Raw genomic sequence first — 20,102 nt, forward strand, 5'->3', positions numbered from 1 at the left:
ATGCTTAATGATTGTCTCTTGACTGTGCTCTTATCAGCACTTTGTGTTTGTCGCTTGATTGTGCTCTTTGCGTCGCTTTCCTCTTGACTGTGCTCTTATGTGCTCTTTGCAGCACTTTTCTTTTTTTAAGTTATCCTCTTTTTTTATTCTTAATGATTGTCTCTTGACTGTGCTCTTATCGGCACTTTAAGATTGTCTCTTGGTTGTGCTATTTGCGGCACTTTCCTCTTGACTGTGCTCTTATCAGCACTTTGTGATTCTCTCTTGATTGTGCTCTTTGCGGCACTTTTCTTATTAAGTTATCCTCTTCTATTTTTTTTGCAATTTCCTGTGCTTATTTAATTCTCTTGTGTTCTTTTCCTTGCACTTCCCTTTGTTTATTTCACTCTCCTGTGCTCTTATCGGCACTTTGTGCTTCTTTTTCACTTTCTATGCTGTTTCCTCGTTTTGCCTGACTTCAAAATGGCCGCCGTGCTGTTCTCTTCTTCTATTGGCTCAATTTGCCTGGCCCCAGGATGACCGCTCTCATTCTCGTGAGAGTTCGCCCTCCTTTGAAGAAATGACCGCGCTTCACTACCGATTCCTTACCGGAGCTGTTCTCTTCATCAGACGCTTGTTTTCCTCCTTGGGCCTGATTTTCTTCGTTGTGGTGCCTCAAATAAGCATGGGCGAATTTTGCGAATCTCGCGTTCGCGAATTTTGCGGATTTGCGAACTCGCAATCCGCAAAATCCGCGAATTCCCGCGAATTTGCGGATTTTTTTTTTTTGTGTTCGCCCGTGTTTCTGCCAGTTCGCGAGGGTTTTTACAATTTCGCAATTTGCGAACTTACCTGTCGGGTCGCAAGTTTTGCGAACTTGTTGTTTCTACGTGTCCAGCCTGTTTGGGACACTCTTCTTCATCACTGCCACTCTCTGTCACCACTGCCACTCTCTGACTACTCATGCAACCCTCTGGCCCACCCATGCCACCCTCTGTTTCATCACCACACCCTCTGGTTGTCCAGTGTACATTATTTTCGGCAAAGCAAAGCACACCCCTGCCTCAAGTGACCTGAATTAATTTGGGGCTGATTAATGTGTCACAGAATATTTTTTTAGCTGGCACCTGCTTCCTTAGTGCGCCCTGATTAGTGATCTTTTGCACTTGCTAAGTGCTTTCATTGTTGCAAAATTAGTTACAACACCTGCCCTGCCCCAACTGACAATAATGAATTAGGGGCTGATTAATGGATTTTAACTTCCAGCCTGGCTCCTGCTTGTCTCCCTTAGCTGTAATTCAGGACCTTTGTGGCATATGTGTAACTATTCTGAGGTTCAGAGCAGGGTCACATAATAGTTGCAACTGGCAACTGAACTCTGGAGGGGCCCCTCAGGAAGCACTACAGGAAATGGCTACTAATGATGAGCCTGAACTTTTGAACCTGGTAAGTAGTTTCAGTTTTGCTAAGATCGTATTTCTGCAATTTAGCACTTATTCGCGGGGCGCGAAGTTGTACTGGGAAGCCGCGAACTCACGCGAACAGTGCGAGCAGTGCGAGCAAAATCCGCTGCTCGCGGATTTGCGGATTTTGCAGGAGATTCGCGAATCTCGCGGATTGCGAATTTCCCGAAAATCCGCAAAATCCGCGAGCGAAACGGATTTTCCGCCCATACCTAGCCTCAAATCCTTCTTCTTGGTCGTGAATCAGGGTGGGCTCCTGGTCACGATCTCTTCATTCAGTCCTGGACACGATCGTTTCTCTTCAGCAGGACATGCGTGATGTGAATCCCACCTTCGTCGCCAGTTGTCGTGTCCCCGGACCCGCAATCACGACAGGAGCCAGTCTGGTGGTCAAATACTTTATTCTTTCATGCAGTGTCAGTCAGGTACGTCTTGCCTCTTTCAAGGGTCTAAGGAATAAGTTCTCCTGCCCCGCTGACCGGAACTAGTGTCCAGTGTCAGCCCCACCTCTTGTTCCTACTGCTGGGTCTTAGTACCCACCTCTCAGGGCACGAGACCACCAGACTGGCTCCTGTTGTGATTGCGGGTCCGGGGACACGTCACAAATATTGGAATCAACTACCCATTCAGTTACGTTCCTACTCAGACTTATCCACTTTTAAGAAATGTTTGAAAACCTGGCTATTTGTACTCTAACACCTCCATTGTGGTGCGACCTGTGTGGGCTGCTCAAGCGCCGAAAGATCCCCACAGGGATTATTTGTGCGTTTAGTAAATAAATAACAAATATGTAATAGGGTGTGCCTGTAGGGGTGGATTCATATCAGCTATCATTGCAGGCCCCTATGCACCAAAGCAGAGGCCTGGAGTGTGTGAAATTGAAATATGGAAGTGCTAGTATGCACGTTCCTGGACTACATGTTTGCTACAGAGAAGTGCTGACCGTCTCTCATTAAAAGTCTTACACCCCTGCTGAGATGTGCTGGCACTCTCCTTTTCAAGTGCTGGCACTCTGTACCTAACAGTAACTAGCCATTTAGAGCATTAAAAGCACACCCTTGTTGGTGATGCCCAGATATTCTTTCACAGGCTTCTTCATTGGTGGTTATCACACACATATTTCCCTGGACCTGCTTGCCCTTTAATGCTCTTCCATTAAAAAGTTCTCTCAGCTCTACGTGGATGGAGGGTCAGAGTTCTGCTGAAGTGTAAAGTGTATCCCATTGACCACCTGTTTCATGGGAGCCCAAGGGTGTGTGACTGATGCTTCACAGTTTAATGGGACCAGGCTAATACAGACTCCCCAGAACTTGCTCTGTCAGTCTTTCTCTTGCACGCATGCAGGTTCCTTGAAAGAATCAGGACCAGCGAGCAGAAGATCTGCTCTTGCTCATCTTCTCGTAGATGAGCGAGCCAAGTATCGCTAGTCAACGAGAAGGTACGCTGAAGACCTGCATAGATAACATCACCCTTCGTATACTTCTGCATGTCCAACTTGGTAATTTTTCAGCAGACTATGGAGAAAGTGATGGTATCAGATCACCTCACTTCAGTGGTCAATGTCGCCGACACATGGTTCGGGAGAAGTTGGATGTTTTCAGGCATCCACTGGAATATCTTGAAAATGTTGAATATTAGCCAGCACCCAATGACACTACATTTCAATGCACTACCACAGATTACAAGCACTTCCATACGCTGAATTCTCATACTCTTCTGATACTCTTTAATTAACATGGGTACCATTGTCCAGGCTATTTAAATAGGACACTTTACATCGCCCTTGCCAGTAGTCCCAACCCACGTCCAAGCAGCCAATGGTACAGGTAGCCCTAGTCCCTACTTCCAATAGAAAGCCTAACCCTACTCTAAGTCCCACAACTAGTCCAACAACCAATCACACCAGAAGACCTAAGTAGCCACTTCCAATTAAAGGTCTAACCCTAGCCCTAGTCCCACCCTACTCCCAACAACCAATAACATAGGAAGCCCTAGTCCCTACTTCCAATAGAAATCCTAACCCTAGCCCTAGTCCCAACCCTACAATGATTGAATCACAGACCGAGAGACCAATAAGAACCCTCAAATACCCAACCAATGAAGACATTAACCCAAATCCAATAGAAACACCAGATACAACCACCAATAAGTGTACACATGTGCCAACCACTAGCAGACCATATAAGGTCCCAGCGACCTCAGACAAGGTTTGCTGGCCAGGGAGTTTGAAGCTGCTTCTCCTGTTCAGAATCTCCTAGGAGACAGACAGGCTCAATCCACACTTTGGACTTTTGCAGGTAAAGGCTTCACTAACTCGAAATCTAACAATACTGTTTGAATAAGACTTTACTCCCCCTGCTGGCCAAAAAACGAAGTGCCTAGGCCCCAGTAAATACAGTTTAAACAGCTCACAGAAGCACCCTCTGATGTAGAATATCCCTGTTGCTGCGGGGGGAGGCAGGGGGGCTGGCCTCACTGGCTTGTGAATACAAAATGGTGGCTGGGGGTGCACTGTTTTAACACACAGGTCTTAGCACAGAGCAAAGAAGGAATTTGGAGGGAAAATAGATTTGTAACTAAGGAATGAGAGGGACAAACTACAGAGGTTGGACTGCAAATCCCACAATTCTACACGTTAAATGCAAGCAATCATGGGCAGGGAAAACCACAAGTTTAAAACACAAAACAGGTGATAAAATATGCAATCAAAGGCAGATCAAAACTGCAATTTTAAACTGTACCAACCACATGCAAAGACAGTAATCACAGAAAGGAAAAATCATTTTTTAAACAACTATTGTTTTGGGAAGACACAACACTAGTCTGTCTCCTTACCACTTTCTGGACTCTGCTCACTGCAATCTGGGGCATGGAGGAGAATGATTTGGGGTGCACCCAGCAAGGCCTTAAGGGTCCTTGGCAGGTGTGAGAAGAGGGCTCAGACTTGCCTGGTAGCTGAATAGCGAATGGTCTGCTGGCCTGGGGGTGGGGGCTGGGGAGCTGCTTCTCCTGTTCAGAATCTCCTAGGAGACAGACAGGCTCAATCCACACTTTTGACTTCTGCAGGTAAAGGCTTCACTAACTCGAAATCTAACAATACTGTTTGAATAAAACTTTACTACCCCTGCTGGCCAAAAAACGAAGTGCACAGGCTCCAGTAAATACAGTTTAAACAGCTCACAGAAGCACCCTCTGATTTAGAATATCCCTGTTGCTGGGGGTGGTGGGGGGGGGCAGGGTGGCTGGCCTCAATGGCTTGTGAATACAGAATGGTGGCTGGGGGTGCACTGTTTTAACACAAAAGTCTTAGCACAGAGCAAAGAAGGAATTTGGAGGGAAAACGGATTTGTCACCAAGGAATGAGAGGGACAAACTACAGATGTTGGACTGCAAATCCCACAATTCAACACGTTAAATGCAAGCAATCATGGGCAGGGAAAACCACAAGTTTAAAACACAAAACAGGTGATAAAATATGCAATCACAGGTAGGTCAAAACTGCAATTTTAAACTGTAACAACCACATGCAAAGACAGTAATCACAGAAAGGGAAAATCGTTTTTTAAACAACTATTGTTTTGGGAAGAGACAGCACTAGTCTCTCTCCTTACCACTTCCTGGACTCTGCTCACTGCAATCTGGGGCACTTGCGTTTTTTTTCCCTCGTTTTTTTTTTGTACGAGGGAAGATGGCCCGTCCACAATTTGGACTTCGCAGGTAAAGGATTCACTAACTCGAAATCTAACAATACTGTTTGAATAAACCTTTACTCCCCCTGCTGGCCAAAAAACGAAGTGCACAGGCCCCAGTAAATACAGTTTAAACAGCTCACAGAAGCACCCTCTGATGTAGAATATCCCTGTTGCTGGGGTGAGGCAGGTGGGCTGGCGCTGCCTCTGTCTTCAAAGTGCTGAACCAGGAGCCGGAAGAGGAGGCGGGTGTGGCAAAGTTATCGTTACTGTTTCTTACTTTATTCCCCAGTGCTTTCTCTCTTGTGATTTTGTGAAGACGATGACACTTTGTTCAGAAATAGCAGGCTGCACAGCCACTTCTCCATATAACATCACTGAGTCCTTTCCTTCATGATTTAAATCTGCGCTGTGCCGCATTAGTCTCACCTCTCTCCATTTTGCTCAAAACATAAGTTTTAAGATGCATCCGTCTTTGGCCTTTCTTTTCAGCTAGTAAGAAATGTACGCCAAACATGAGACCTTTCACTGCCCTTCACCACTCACCACTCAGATTCAATCAGTTGTTGGCTGAACTTAGGTCGTCTATATCCTACTCGTTTTAGCCCATCCTCTCTCTGCCATAATGAAATGGTTGACTTAGGCAGGGGAAAAATCTCCAACTGTCCAAAAACAGATTGCAGTAAAGATGTGGCCCTGGAGTGTGGGGCCTTGGGTTCAGGTTTGAAAAATTCACAATTTAGCCCCCGACTTAAATGTCACTTTTTCCATTATAAACATAAAAATAACCACAGGGCACTACATGTATTTGCCATGATAAAGCTTGGGTATGATATTAAACAGTAAAATATATTGCCTTTATCCCCAAAGAAAACAACAAAAACAATGTTAATTTCACACCTAAATGAATATGGAAGGCTTGAGTTTGGTACCTACAGGTATCTGGAGTCATCTGTATAACAAAGTTCCACTTGACTGTTCACATGACTGCTAGCCTGCTTATATGTGTATAAGCCTATATGTACATTTCAGTAGCTACCATAAACAAATGATTCTATTGCCACCTTACAAATACTATACCCTAACTCTACTCAAACATTACTGCAGGCACTCTACTCATATCCTTCCAATCCCGCCCTACATAGAAGCTTCAATACCTATGTTAAATGTATTATTCTACAATTCCATAGTCATCCTACACATATTGTGTCCACCCTACTCATACACTTCTGCAGCCACCCTACTCATGGCCTTCTATAACCACCCTGCATGTATGATTCCATAGGAACCGTAAACATTTGATTCCATACATGACCTACACATATTATATTCACTCTATTCCCTCTACTCATACACATGCACAGTCACCCTACTCATATCCTTCAATACTCATCCTACATGTATGCTTTCATAGCTACCTTCAACATAGGGTTTAATAGCCACCCTACAAGTATGCTGCCATATCCACCCTACTCATACTTTTCCATAGACACCCGACAAGTATGCTGCCATATCCACCCTACTCATACTCTTCCATAGACACCTGACAAGTATGCTGTCACAACCACCCTACTCATACACTTCCATAACCACCCGACAAGTATGCTGTCACAACCACCCTACTTATACACTTCCATAACCACCCAACAAGTATGCTGCCACAGCCACACTTCTCATACACTTCCATAACCAACCAACAAGTATGGCACTCTCTCACAGACACGTTTTCACAGACTCTCTCTCACAGACACTCACCAACACTCTCACAGACTCTCTCACAGACACTCTCACAGACCCTGTCATAGACTATCACAGACCCTCTCTCACGGACTCTCACAGACACTCTCTCACAGACACTCTCTCACAGACACTCTCTCACAGACTCTCACAGACACTCTATCACAGACTCTCACAGACACTCACAGACACTCTGTCACAGACACTCTCACAGACTCTTTCTCACAGACTCTCTTTCACAGTCTCTCTCTCACAGACTCTCTCACAGACAGACTCTCGCAGACACTCTCTCACAGACACTCACAGACACTCTCACAGACACTCTCACAGACTCTCTCTCACAGACACTCTCTCACAGAAACTCTCTCAGACTCTCACAGATGCTCTCACAGACTCTCACAGACGCTCTCTCACAGACACTCTCTCACACTCACAGACACTCTCTCACAGACTCCCTCTCACATACTCCCTCTCACAGACTTCCTCTCACAGACTGACCCTCTCACACTGACTGACTCTCTCTCACTGACTCTCTCTCTCACAGACTCTCTCTCACTCTCTCTCTCTCACTGACTCTCTCACCGACTCTCTCCCACTGACCCGACTCTCTCTCTCACTGACTGACTCTCTCTCACTGACTGACTCTCTCTCACTGACTCACTCTCTCTCACTGACTCCCTCTCTTTCACTCACTGACTGACTCACTCTCTCACTCTCATTCACTCTCACTGACTAACTCTCACTTTCACTGACTGACTCTTTCACTCTTCACTGACTCTCACTCTCTCACTGACTGAATAACTCTCTCGCTCTCACTGACTGATCGACTCTCTCACTCACTCTCACTGACTGACTGACAGACCTTCACCCTCCTGTTATTTATGCCCCCCCCCATAACAAAAAAAACACAACAAGCAACCATTGGGACAGGCAACTACAAGTTGCAAGCATTGAAAGGACAAAAAAATGTTAAAGACATTATTTTTAATACTTTTTAAATATGGTTGTTTAGTTGTACATAATGCTTTTTTGGTCATATCTAAGGTAACAAAAATGCTACTGACACTTCTTCATTATAACTTTTCAGCATGCTGCAAAATTCTGTACAGCACAGCATAAAGACATCGGTAAAGTCAATATCTCTGGCTAAACACTTATAAGTTCCCCAAGGCGAGACCTATTGGCCATGCCAATGCTTGTTTGAAAAGGAGGCTGTACATTTAACTGTAGATATTGGTATAATATAAAATGTAGGTAAACAAAAGTGCTTTGTGGACTTACAGAAAGAGAATGGTTGTGTTTTGTGATTGTTTAAAAGTAACACAGGTGCAATAAAACGCTGCCGTCGTAGAGATTAAAAGTGTATGTGGCAGTGAATATAGTTCTGGTGTCACCGCACTTGCTGCACTAATGCAAGATACGCCCTTGAAACAGTAGTAGCCTACTGTATGGATAGGAGATGAATATGTAGGTGGGTTAATTCATGGAGTAGTGTGTGTTTAATGAGTATGTTTTTGTGTTTTTTTTTCTCAGAAAGAAGCATTCGGCTAATAAATATTGCTGCATTATCAATGGGCTGGAGAGGAATACTGAGATCAGTGCTGGGGTGTAGGTGTGCCCCAAAGGAGACAGGTAGGGGTGTTGTTATAAGAGCAACGGGGTAAGTTACAAAATGTCTTGTTTTTGCGCAGTACAGAAGGAATTTTGTGAAATTGCATAATGCATTGAAGGAATTATGCTCCTTGTGTCCTGTGTGTATTTGAAAACTAACCATTGTTTTTTTCATGAGTCCTTGAGGTCAAAGTGTGTTGGAGCGACTGCGCCTGCTGCGCGAATGGAAAGTATTGTCATGGAATTGTGGTAGCAAAAAGAGTGAATTGGAGAGCACTAAGCCTAGTGAGGAGCTATACAATAGTACTAATAATGGTTTGTTGTTGTTTCCGAAGGACACCGTTGCATATCAAGTCAAGTCAAGAAACTTTATTCGGTTGTTTCTATTGACAACCATAAAAGCATTTTACATTTTACATATATTAACGCATTTTATCATTCTTGACACCTTTGCATATGTTCGAGGTGATAATGCAGAAAAGCTAAATATATTTTAAAAATTGTGCAGTGGCGTAGGCAAGTGTGTGCTGAAGTGTAGTTAAAATAACTAAATGTGCTGCCGTGGTCTTATAATAATTAAAACAATAAATCATTATTATGTATTGATTTTGACTTTGAGGTAGGGTGTTACTGCACCTGGTGCACATATTGAACCCGTGTTCTAGTAAATGTGTTTCCGATGATAAATGAAGAGAGGTGTGTTGTTGATGGGTGTACACTGAAGAAGAGTGTTACGTTGTGGTGGTGGTAGCGACTTCTTGTAATGAAACAGTCAATTGAAAGTCCACTCCTAAAAGTGCGTGCGCAAAGGTTATGTACCGAAAAGTTCAGCTACGTAGCAAAGAAGTGATATTCAGGGCTGGATTTAGGGCAGTGTGAATGCTGTTACCGAACACTGCATCTGGCAACAACCTCGAGGGACGTTGTCTTCTTCAATGTTTTGAGTGGTTTAAAAAGCACCTTCCGCAAAGTTCCTTGTATGTCCAGCAATGTTCAGCCAACAATAATAAAGTTACGATAACTGGTGATTAATGTATCTGCTGGAGAGCGATCACAGTTGTGTCTAATGTCAGTTATTAATAAGCAAAGAATCTGTACTATGTTGATCGCCCTAATGTATTTTATGTGGATAGCTCAGTGGGTTACTTTTGTCACAGATCCATTTGCATAATTTACAATCTTAGTATAGCACAGTGAGCTATGAACAGTCATCAAAGAGTGGCACGCAAACTGCAAATTCTAGATTCAAATTTTTCTGTCCTCTTACTTTCATTATCCTAATGTTAGTAAGAAGGTTTGGTTTTAGTAGAAATTGATACTTCTTAATAAATGCATCCCCAAACACTGTTACTCTTGAAATCCCGAGTCTCTGCTTCTCGAAACCAAGCAACAAGTGTCTACCAGCATTGATGACATGCGAGGCATTCACCCAGCAGACCTCATGTTTTTAATGTAACATTTCTCATCCAGTAATTTATAAAATGATGATTCATTGCCTCCGTATGATGTGTGCGTGCTGTAAAGTGCTTTGACGCCCTACACTGGTATGAGTAGGGCTATTAAACAAAAATGAAAAACATATGAGAGAGAGGAACAGTTGGAAATTTGTAGTCAGGGAATTTGTGGAAAAGGTCGTTGGGGGGGCGCCAATCATAGAGTGTTGCACCAGACGCCAGCAGTGCTGAGGCCGCCCTGGTGATATCCGCTGTTGTTTCAGTGGAACATGTCCACCTAATTCATTGTTGAGAACACACGCATCCACCGACTAGTTTAACAAGCATTGGCATAGCCAATAGGTCTCGCCTTTGGGACCTTATACGTTTTTAGCCATGCAGCCCTGCCAGCCTGTGCCCCGACCTCGCTTTGCTCTGTAACTGCTGCCCTGTTGGTATCGTATTTGCTGCCTGCCTGTTGGTATCGTATTTGCTGCCTTTTTTCAGTATCTGTGCCAGCCTAGCTCTGCATTGCTTCTGCTGCTGAGATCGTATTTGCTGCCTTTATTAAACATTTGTGCCAGTCTGTGCCCCGATCTCACCCTGCAATGCCTTTTGCTGTTGTTTGGTGCCATTTGGTGTCCCAGCCCTTCTCTCCTCCCCGCCGCTGCTCCCCCGCGGCCCCACCCCCGCTCCCTACAGCATCCACAAGAGATCCCTTCCCCAAGCGCCACCCCGCTCCCGCCTCCCACCTGCTCCTCCTTCGCTCCGCCCCCTCCACTCTCCACTTATGACAGATATACTTGCGCACAGCGCTCACGCGCCCTATGCGCGCCGAAGGCGCGCCAAAGGTAAGCCCGTCTACGCCCGTCTACGCCCGTCCGCGCCTGCACCGTGGCCAGCGCCATACCCCCTGGCCCCCGCAAAATGAACTCCACCCGCCTAACGTACGACGCCGCAACCCTCTTTGCACTCAAGACCGGCCGTCTCCCCGACTGCCACCAAGCCATCCCAGGACGCACCCATGGACCCTTCACCTGCCATTCCTGCAAGTTCGGCTGCATCAGGACCCACACTACACCCACAAACACCAAACAAAGCTCCGACATTAACCACCTGAAGTGCATCCTGCTCAACACCCGCTCGGTCAACAGACACGCCATTGAACTATGGAACCTACTAGACAACACTACGCCGGACGTCGCCTTTCTTACAGAAACCTGGATGAACGCCTCATCAGCTCCAGACATCGCCATAGCCATCCCGAACGGCTACAAGATCATCCGAAAGGACCTTATCAACCAGACAGGAGGAGGCATCGCCATCGTCCACAAGAACACCATCCGCATCACGACCAGCTCCGACAACACCCTCACAGCCACCGAACACCTCCACTTCCAGATACACACCGACCCCAAGACCACACTTAGAGGCACCCTCATCTACAGACCACCAGGACCCCACACACAATTCAGCGAAGACATCACTGACTTCATCAGCCCACACGCCCTCCCCTCCGAAGACTACATTCTACTAGGGGACCTCAACTTCCTCCTGGAAAAGAACAACGACAACAACACCACCACGCTTCTGGACAACCTCGCCAATCTCGGACTCAAACAACTGGTAAACACCCCCACCCACTACACCGGACACACGCTCGACCCAATCTTCTCCTCCAGCAAGCACGTCTCCTTCAATCACGTCACAGGACTCCACTGGACGGACCAAAGCTGGGTTCACTTCAGCTTCAGAAAGACCACAACCCACCACCACCCACAACAAGTGCCCCGCAGAAACTGGAACAAACATACCACCAACCAGCTCACCACATTGTTAAGCCAAAACCCTCCCGCCATATCATCGGACCCAAATCAAGCCGCCATCAATCTCACACAATGGATCACCCACTGCGCTGAAGAATTAGCACCCTTGAAAAAGCAACACAACAAGCCAGGTAGCAAAATAGCCTCCTGGTTCAATGATGACCTCAAGAACTCCAAAAAGAACTGCCGCACCCTCGAGAAAGCCTGGCGAAAAAACCCAACCACAGACAACATGACCGCCCTCAAGGACGCCACCCGCAAACACCACCAGCTAATCTGATCCACCAAGAAATCAGCATTCAAGGATCGACTCGACAACAACGCCCACAACAGCAAGGAACTCTTCGGCATTGTCAAAGAGCTTACCAATCCCAGCGCCGACACCAACGACATCACTCCCTCTCAAGGCCTCTGCAACTCTCTAGCCTCGTTCTTCCACAGAAAAATCGCTGACATACATAAAAGCTTTGGCGACCAGCCCACTCCCCTTACCACGAACTGAAGCACCCCACCACCACCCTTTGCGCCTGGAACCCGATCAGCACCGAAGACACCATCCGCTTGATGAACTCCATTCACTCCGGATCACCAACCGACCCATGCCCCCACCACATCTTCAACAAGGCCGACTCCATCATCGCACCCCAACTCCGGGATATCATCAACTGCTCCCTCAACACCGCTACCTTCCCGGAAAGCTGGAAACATGCCGAACTCAGTGCCCTCCTGAAGAAACCTACAGCAGACCCCACTGAACTTAAGAACTACCGCCCCATCTCGCTCCTCCCTTTCCCTGCCAAAGTCATAGAGAAGGCCGTCAACAGTCAGCTCGCCGCCTTCCTCGAGTCGAATGACTCCCTCGACCCCTCACAGTCCGGCTTCTGAGCCAAACACAGCACCGAGACCGCCCTCATCGCAGCCACAAACGACATCCGAACACTACTCGACAACGGGGAAACAGCTGCCCTTATCCTCCTGGACCTCTCCGCAGCGTTTGACACGGTCTGTCATAGCACCCTTGTACAACGCCTCAGCAACGTCGGGTTACAAGGAAAAGCATTGGATTGGATCATATCGTTCCTCGCCGGAAGAACCCAGAGAGTCCGCCTCCCCCCTTTCAGATCAGAGGCCACCGAAGTCATCTGCGGCGTACCACAAGGATCATCGCTCAGCCCCACCTTCTTCAACGTCTACATGAGCCCCCTTGCATCCATCGCACGCCAACACAACCTCAACATCATCTCCTATGCTGACGACACACAGCTGATCCTCTCCCTCACCAAAGACGCAAACACCGCCAAAACCAACCTACACGAAGGGATGAAAGACGTAGCCAAATGGATGAAGAACAGCTGTTTAAAACTGAACTCAGACAAGACGGAAGTCCTCATCCTAGGAACATCCCCCTCTGCATGGGACGACTCATGGTGGCCACCGGCCCTAGGCAGTGCGCCCAAACCAATGGACCATGCTCGCAACCTGGGATTCATTCTAGACTCCTCCCTCTCGGTGACCAGACAAGTCAACGCCATCTCATCATCATGCTTTAACATCTTACGTATGCTCAAAAAAATCTTCCGATGGATCCCCACCGAAACAAGAAAAACGGTCACCCAAGCACTTGTCACAAGCCGACTGGACTACGGAAACACCCTCTACGCCGGAACCACAGCCAAATTACAGAAAAAACTCCAACGCATTCAGAACGCCTCCGCCAGACTCATCCTAGACTCACCCCGCCACAATCACATATCCGGTCACCTGAGAGACCTTCATAGGCTCCCCGTCAACAAGAGAATAACGTTCCATCTCCTCACCCACGCGCACAAACCCCTCTACAAACTAGGACCCAAATACCTCAACACGCGCCTAACCTTTCACACCCCCACCCGGCAACTATGATCGTCGAATCAAGCCCTCGCCGCGATTCCACGCATCCGAAGAACCACCATGGGAGGAAGATCTTTCTCCTACTTAGCGGCCAAAACCTGGAACTCTCTCCCCACCCACCTCCGCCTTACACAGAACCACCTCTCCTTCAGAAAACAACTAAAACTTGGCTATTTGATAAGTAACAAACCCACCCCTCCCCTCAAGCGCCTTGAGACCCTCCGAGTGAGTAGTGCACTATACAAATCTTGACTTGACTTGACTAGGTGGCTATATGGCGGTGTTAGGGAGATTGCAAGCAAAACAAACGTACACCTGTAGGTTACATTTCATAGCATTGTAGGTTTTGAACTGCTCTGCTCACATATGTTAATGGCGACAGGAAACTGCTTCACCAGATTTAAAGTCTGCAGCAGTAGCTTTGAAACCACGCCTGCTGTTGATAACATATATGTTCCCAAATGTCAAAGAACGTGGTGAATAATGTTGAACCCGTTTATTTGTTGGCATTTTAATACTCAGCAAGGCATCGTGCTGCTCCACATCATTTTTCTAGGTTGTGTGGAAGAATGTTTAGTAAGCAGTGAATCTGTTTGGATTGTAACTAAAAGATAGCGCTTGTCTGCTTATACCCCCCAATTTGATATTTTGTGTGAAATGCTGAGTAATTGAGCATTAAAATTAAATAAATTTACACCTTTGAATTAGTATGTGTATAACCGTTTTTTTTTACCCCAAAAGTTTTAGTGTTTCAAGGTAGCATGTTATTGGATTGTTTCATTTGTATCTTTGAAATGTTACCCACACACACTTCCTTTGCGACATATATGCCTGATCAGGTGTAGTATTTACAACAAGGGGTGGTGAGGGACAGAGTCTCTGAATTAAACAGAATACTCTCACCCAGTCAAGAGATCAGGGCTAGATCCAACACCGTTTTTTAGCTCACTGCACCATCCCAGTTTCAGAACCTGGCTGTATGCAAATTAGTCTGTTCCTGTCCCAGTGCATGATGGGAACAGGGCAAACCAAACTACAAAAGCCAATTCTTACACTGGGAAGGAAACAAGCTACCGGGGACCGGTTTCTGGCATTTCAGCCTCTTCGGCCCGGCTTGCTTGAATCCTGATGGTGCAATGAGCAAGGGACTCACATCTGAGTATACCCTTCCACGCTTAGGGTGGACAAAAATATTTACAACAAGGGGTGGTGAGGGACAGAGTCTCTGAATTAAACAGAATACTCTCACCCAGTCAAGAGATCAGGGCTAGATCCAACACCGTTTTTTAGCTCACTGCACCATCCCAGTTTCAGAACCTGGCTGTATGCAAATTAGTCTGTTCCTGTCCCAGTGCATGATGGGAACAGGGCAAACCAAACTACAAAAGCCAATTCTTACACTGGGAAGGAAACAAGCTACCGGGGACCGGTTTCTGGCATTTCAGCCTCTTCGGCCCGGCTTGCTTGAATCCTGATGGTGCAATGAGCAAGGGACTCACATCTGAGTATACCCTTCCACGCTTAGGGGGGACAAAAATATTTACAACAAGGGGTGGTGAGGGACAGAGTCTCTGAATTAAACAGAATACTCTCACCCAGTCAAGAGATCAGGGCTAGATCCAACACCGTTTTTTAGCTCACTGCACCATCCCAGTTTCAGAACCTGGCTGTATGCAAATTAGTCTGTTCCTGTCCCAGTGCATGATGGGAACAGGGCAAACCAAACTACAAAAGCCAATTCTTACACTGGGAAGGAAACAAGCTACCGGGGACCGGTTTCTGGCATTTCAGCCTCTTCGGCCCGGCTTGCTTGAATCCTGATGGTGCAATGAGCAAGGGACTCACATCTGAGTATACCCTTCCACGCTTAGGGTGGACAAAAATATTTACAACAAGGGGTGGTGAGGGACAGAGTCTCTGAATTAAACAGAATACTCTCACCCAGTCAAGAGATCAGGGCTAGATCCAACACCGTTCATCACCACCCCCTTTTGTAAATCGATTTTGGCCACTATAGGTGTGGCAGGGTATACTCAGACATGAGTCCCTTTCTCACTGCTCCATCAGGATTCAAGCAAGCCGGGCCGAAGAGGCTGAAATGCCAGAAACCGGTCCCCGGTAGTTTGTCTCCTTTCTGGTAAAGAATTGGTTTGGTAGTTTAGTCTGCCCTGTTCCCATGATGCACTGGGCCAGGGACAGACTGATTTGCATATAGCCAGATTCTGAGCTGGGATGGGGCAGTGAGATAAATAACGGTGATGGATCAAGCCCTGATCTTTGGACTGGGTAAGAGTGGTCTGCTCAATTCAGACACTCTGTTCATCACCACCCCCTTTTGTAAATCGATTTTGGCCACTATAGGTGTGGCAGGGTATACTCAGACATGAGTCCCTTTCTCACTGCTCCATCAGGATTCAAGCAAGCCGGGCCGAAGAGGCTGAAATGCCAGAAACCGGTCCCCGGTAGCTTGTCTCCTTTCTGGTAAAGAATTGGCTTGGTAGTTTAGTCTGCCCTGTTCCCATGATGCACTGGGCCAGGGACAGACTGATTTGCATATAGCCAGATTCTGAGCTGGGATGGGGCAGTGAGATAAATAACGGTGATGGATCAAGCCCTGATCTTTGGACTGGGTAAGAGTGGTCTGCTCAATTCAGACACTCTGTTCATCACCGCCCCCTTTTGTAAATCGATTTTGGCCACTATAGGTGTGGCAGGGTATACTCAGACATGAGTCCCTTTCTCACTGCTCCATCAGGATTCAAGCAAGCCGGGCCGAAGAGGCTGAAATGCCAGAAACCGGTCCCCGGTAGCTTGTCTCCTTTCTGGTAAAGAATTGGCTTGGTAGTTTAGTCTGCCCTGTTCCCATGATGCACTGGGCCAGGGACAGACTGATTTGCATATAGCCAGATTCTGAGCTGGGATGGGGCAGTGAGATAAATAACGGTGATGGATCAAGCCCTGATCTTTGGACTGGGTAAGAGTGGTCTGCTCAATTCAGACACTCTGTTCATCACCACCCCCTTTTGTAAATCGATTTTGGCCACTATAGGTGTGGCAGGGTATACTCAGACTTGAGTCCCTTTCTCACTGCTCCATCAGGATTCAAGCAAGCCGGGCCGAAGAGGCTGAAATGCCAGAAACCGGTCCCCGGTAGCTTGTCTCCTTTCTGGTAAAGAATTGGCTTGGTAGTTTAGTCTGCCCTGTTCCCATGATGCACTGGGCCAGGGACAGACTGATTTGCATATAGCCAGATTCTGAGCTGGGATGGGGCAGTGAGATAAATAACGGTGATGGATCAAGCCCTGATCTTTGGACTGGGTAAGAGTGGTCTGCTCAATTCAGACACTCTGTTCATCACCACCCCCTTTTGTAAATCGATTTTGGCCACTATAGGTGTGGCAGGGTATACTCAGACATGAGTCCCTTTCTCACTGCTCCATCAGGATTCAAGCAAGCCGGGCCGAAGAGGCTGAAATGCCAGAAACCGGTCCCCGGTAGCTTGTCTCCTTTCTGGTAAAGAATTGGCTTGGTAGTTTAGTCTGCCCTGTTCCCATGATGCACTGGGCCAGGGACAGACTGATTTGCATATAGCCAGATTCTGAGCTGGGATGGGGCAGTGAGATAAATAACGGTGATGGATCAAGCCCTGATCTTTGGACTGGGTAAGAGTGGTCTGCTCAATTCAGACACTCTGTTCATCACCACCCCCTTTTGTAAATCGATTTTGGCCACTATAGGTGTGGCAGGGTATACTCAGACATGAGTCCCTTTCTCACTGCTCCATCAGGATTCAAGCAAGCCGGGCCGAAGAGGCTGAAATGCCAGAAACCGGTCCCCGGTAGCTTGTCTCCTTTCTGGTAAAGAATTGGCTTGGTAGTTTAGTCTGCCCTGTTCCCATGATGCACTGGGCCAGGGACAGACTGATTTGCATATAGCCAGATTCTGAGCTGGGATGGGGCAGTGAGATAAATAACGGTGATGGATCAAGCCCTGATCTTTGGACTGGGTAAGAGTGGTCTGCTCAATTCAGACACTCTGTTCATCACCACCCCCTTTTGTAAATCGATTTTGGCCACTATAGGTGTGGCAGGGTATACTCAGACATGAGTCCCTTTCTCACTGCTCCATCAGGATTCAAGCAAGCCGGGCCGAAGAGGCTGAAATGCCAGAAACCGGTCCCCGGTAGCTTGTCTCCTTTCTGGTAAAGAATTGGCTTGGTAGTTTAGTCTGCCCTGTTCCCATGATGCACTGGGCCAGGGACAGACTGATTTGCATATAGCCAGATTCTGAGCTGGGATGGGGCAGTGAGATAAATAACGGTGATGGATCAAGCCCTGATCTTTGGACTGGGTAAGAGTGGTCTGCTCAATTCAGACACTCTGTTCATCACCACCCCCTTTTGTAAATCGATTTTGGCCACTATAGGTGTGGCAGGGTATACTCAGACATGAGTCCCTTTCTCACTGCTCCATCAGGATTCAAGCAAGCCGGGCCGAAGAGGCTGAAATGCCAGAAACCGGTCCCCGGTAGCTTGTCTCCTTTCTGGTAAAGAATTGGCTTGGTAGTTTAGTCTGCCCTGTTCCCATGATGCACTGGGCCAGGGACAGACTGATTTGCATATAGCCAGATTCTGAGCTGGGATGGGGCAGTGAGATAAATAACGGTGATGGATCAAGCCCTGATCTTTGGACTGGGTAAGAGTGGTCTGCTCAATTCAGACACTCTGTTCATCACCACCCCCTTTTGTAAATCGATTTTGGCCACTATAGGTGTGGCAGGGTATACTCAGACATGAGTCCCTTTCTCACTGCTCCATCAGGATTCAAGCAAGCCGGGCCGAAGAGGCTGAAATGCCAGAAACCGGTCCCCGGTAGCTTGTCTCCTTTCTGGTAAAGAATTGGCTTGGTAGTTTAGTCTGCCCTGTTCCCATGATGCACTGGGCCAGGGACAGACTGATTTGCATATAGCCAGATTCTGAGCTGGGATGGGGCAGTGAGATAAATAACGGTGATGGATCAAGCCCTGATCTTTGGACTGGGTAAGAGTGGTCTGCTCAATTCAGACACTCTGTTCATCACCACCCCCTTTTGTAAATCGATTTTGGCCACTATAGGTGTGGCAGGGTATACTCAGACATGAGTCCCTTTCTCACTGCTCCATCAGGATTCAAGCAAGCCGGGCCGAAGAGGCTGAAATGCCAGAAACCGGTCCCCGGTAGCTTGTCTCCTTTCTGGTAAAGAATTGGCTTGGTAGTTTAGTCTGCCCTGTTCCCATGATGCACTGGGCCAGGGACAGACTGATTTGCATATAGCCAGATTCTGAGCTGGGATGGGGCAGTGAGATAAATAACGGTGATGGATCAAGCCCTGATCTTTGGACTGGGTAAGAGTGGTCTGCTCAATTCAGACACTCTGTTCATCACCACCCCCTTTTGTAAATTGATCAGGTGTAGTAAGCACCATATAAATGCAATTACAATACAAGCATTTGCAATGCAATAGGTCTCGCATTTGCGAGAGTTTGAGCTATCGGTTTTGAAAAATGACAAAACCTTTTATTTATGTGTTTTTAAAATCTGCAAGCGGTGCATAAACATGCACGTTGTACTTATAGTTACTGCTTAGAAGAAGCGAGGCTGGCAGTAAAAGAGGCGAAGTTACTGTCAGACTTGCTTCTCGTAAGCAACAAAGTACAAAGTGTGTGTGTACGCACTGCTTGTAAGTTTTAAAAACACATAAATAAAAAGCATTGTCATTTACGATGCTCATAGCTCAAACTCTCGCACATGCAAGACCTATTGCTTTGCAAATGCGTGTTCCTTGGAGCTGTCAATATTTCCAGAGCTGAGTCCCTCCTCCAACACCCCCCCCAGCGTAAACCCACCAGCTCCTAGAGGCCCTCATTCCACGTATGGTGCCCTTAAAAAAGTACAGAAAGGCAATACCTGGAAAAACAACGCTCTTCTGCAGGACACGCTTCAGGTATGCGATGTGAAGGGCACTGCGCCCCTGATGTGGGCCCCCTTAAGCGTGTACATAGTCGTCATTGAGAATTCGATCAGTATTTACACATGTAACGTTAAGGACATGAACACAGGGCCCTGAAGCAACCCGTTTCAAGTAAGTGCTTAATTACTACTGGATCGGAGCCAGGCGGAATAAGAGACTCGACAGAGCCCGATTTCATGTATTTATTTATTTTCAGAGTTTTGTATAGCGCGAACAAGATCCTTGCAGATATCAGAGCGCTTTACATACATGTGAGAGGAGAGTGCAATAAAGAAGAATTAAAAAGGCAATTCGAGCATTCATGGGAAAGGCGAACGCAACTGAAATACAATGAGGAGGCAAACAGGCAAACAGAAAATGCAAAGTTAACGTTCAGGTGAATTTAGCCATGAGATAGCTTTGACTTCTTTTTTGAAGAAAGCAGTGGATGAGATGATTCTCGTTTCTGGCGGGAGGGCATTCCAGA

This window comes from Lissotriton vulgaris, chromosome 5 (assembly GCF_964263255.1).
Source record: "Lissotriton vulgaris chromosome 5, aLisVul1.2, whole genome shotgun sequence".
Taxonomy (NCBI): Eukaryota; Metazoa; Chordata; class Amphibia; order Caudata; family Salamandridae; genus Lissotriton; species Lissotriton vulgaris.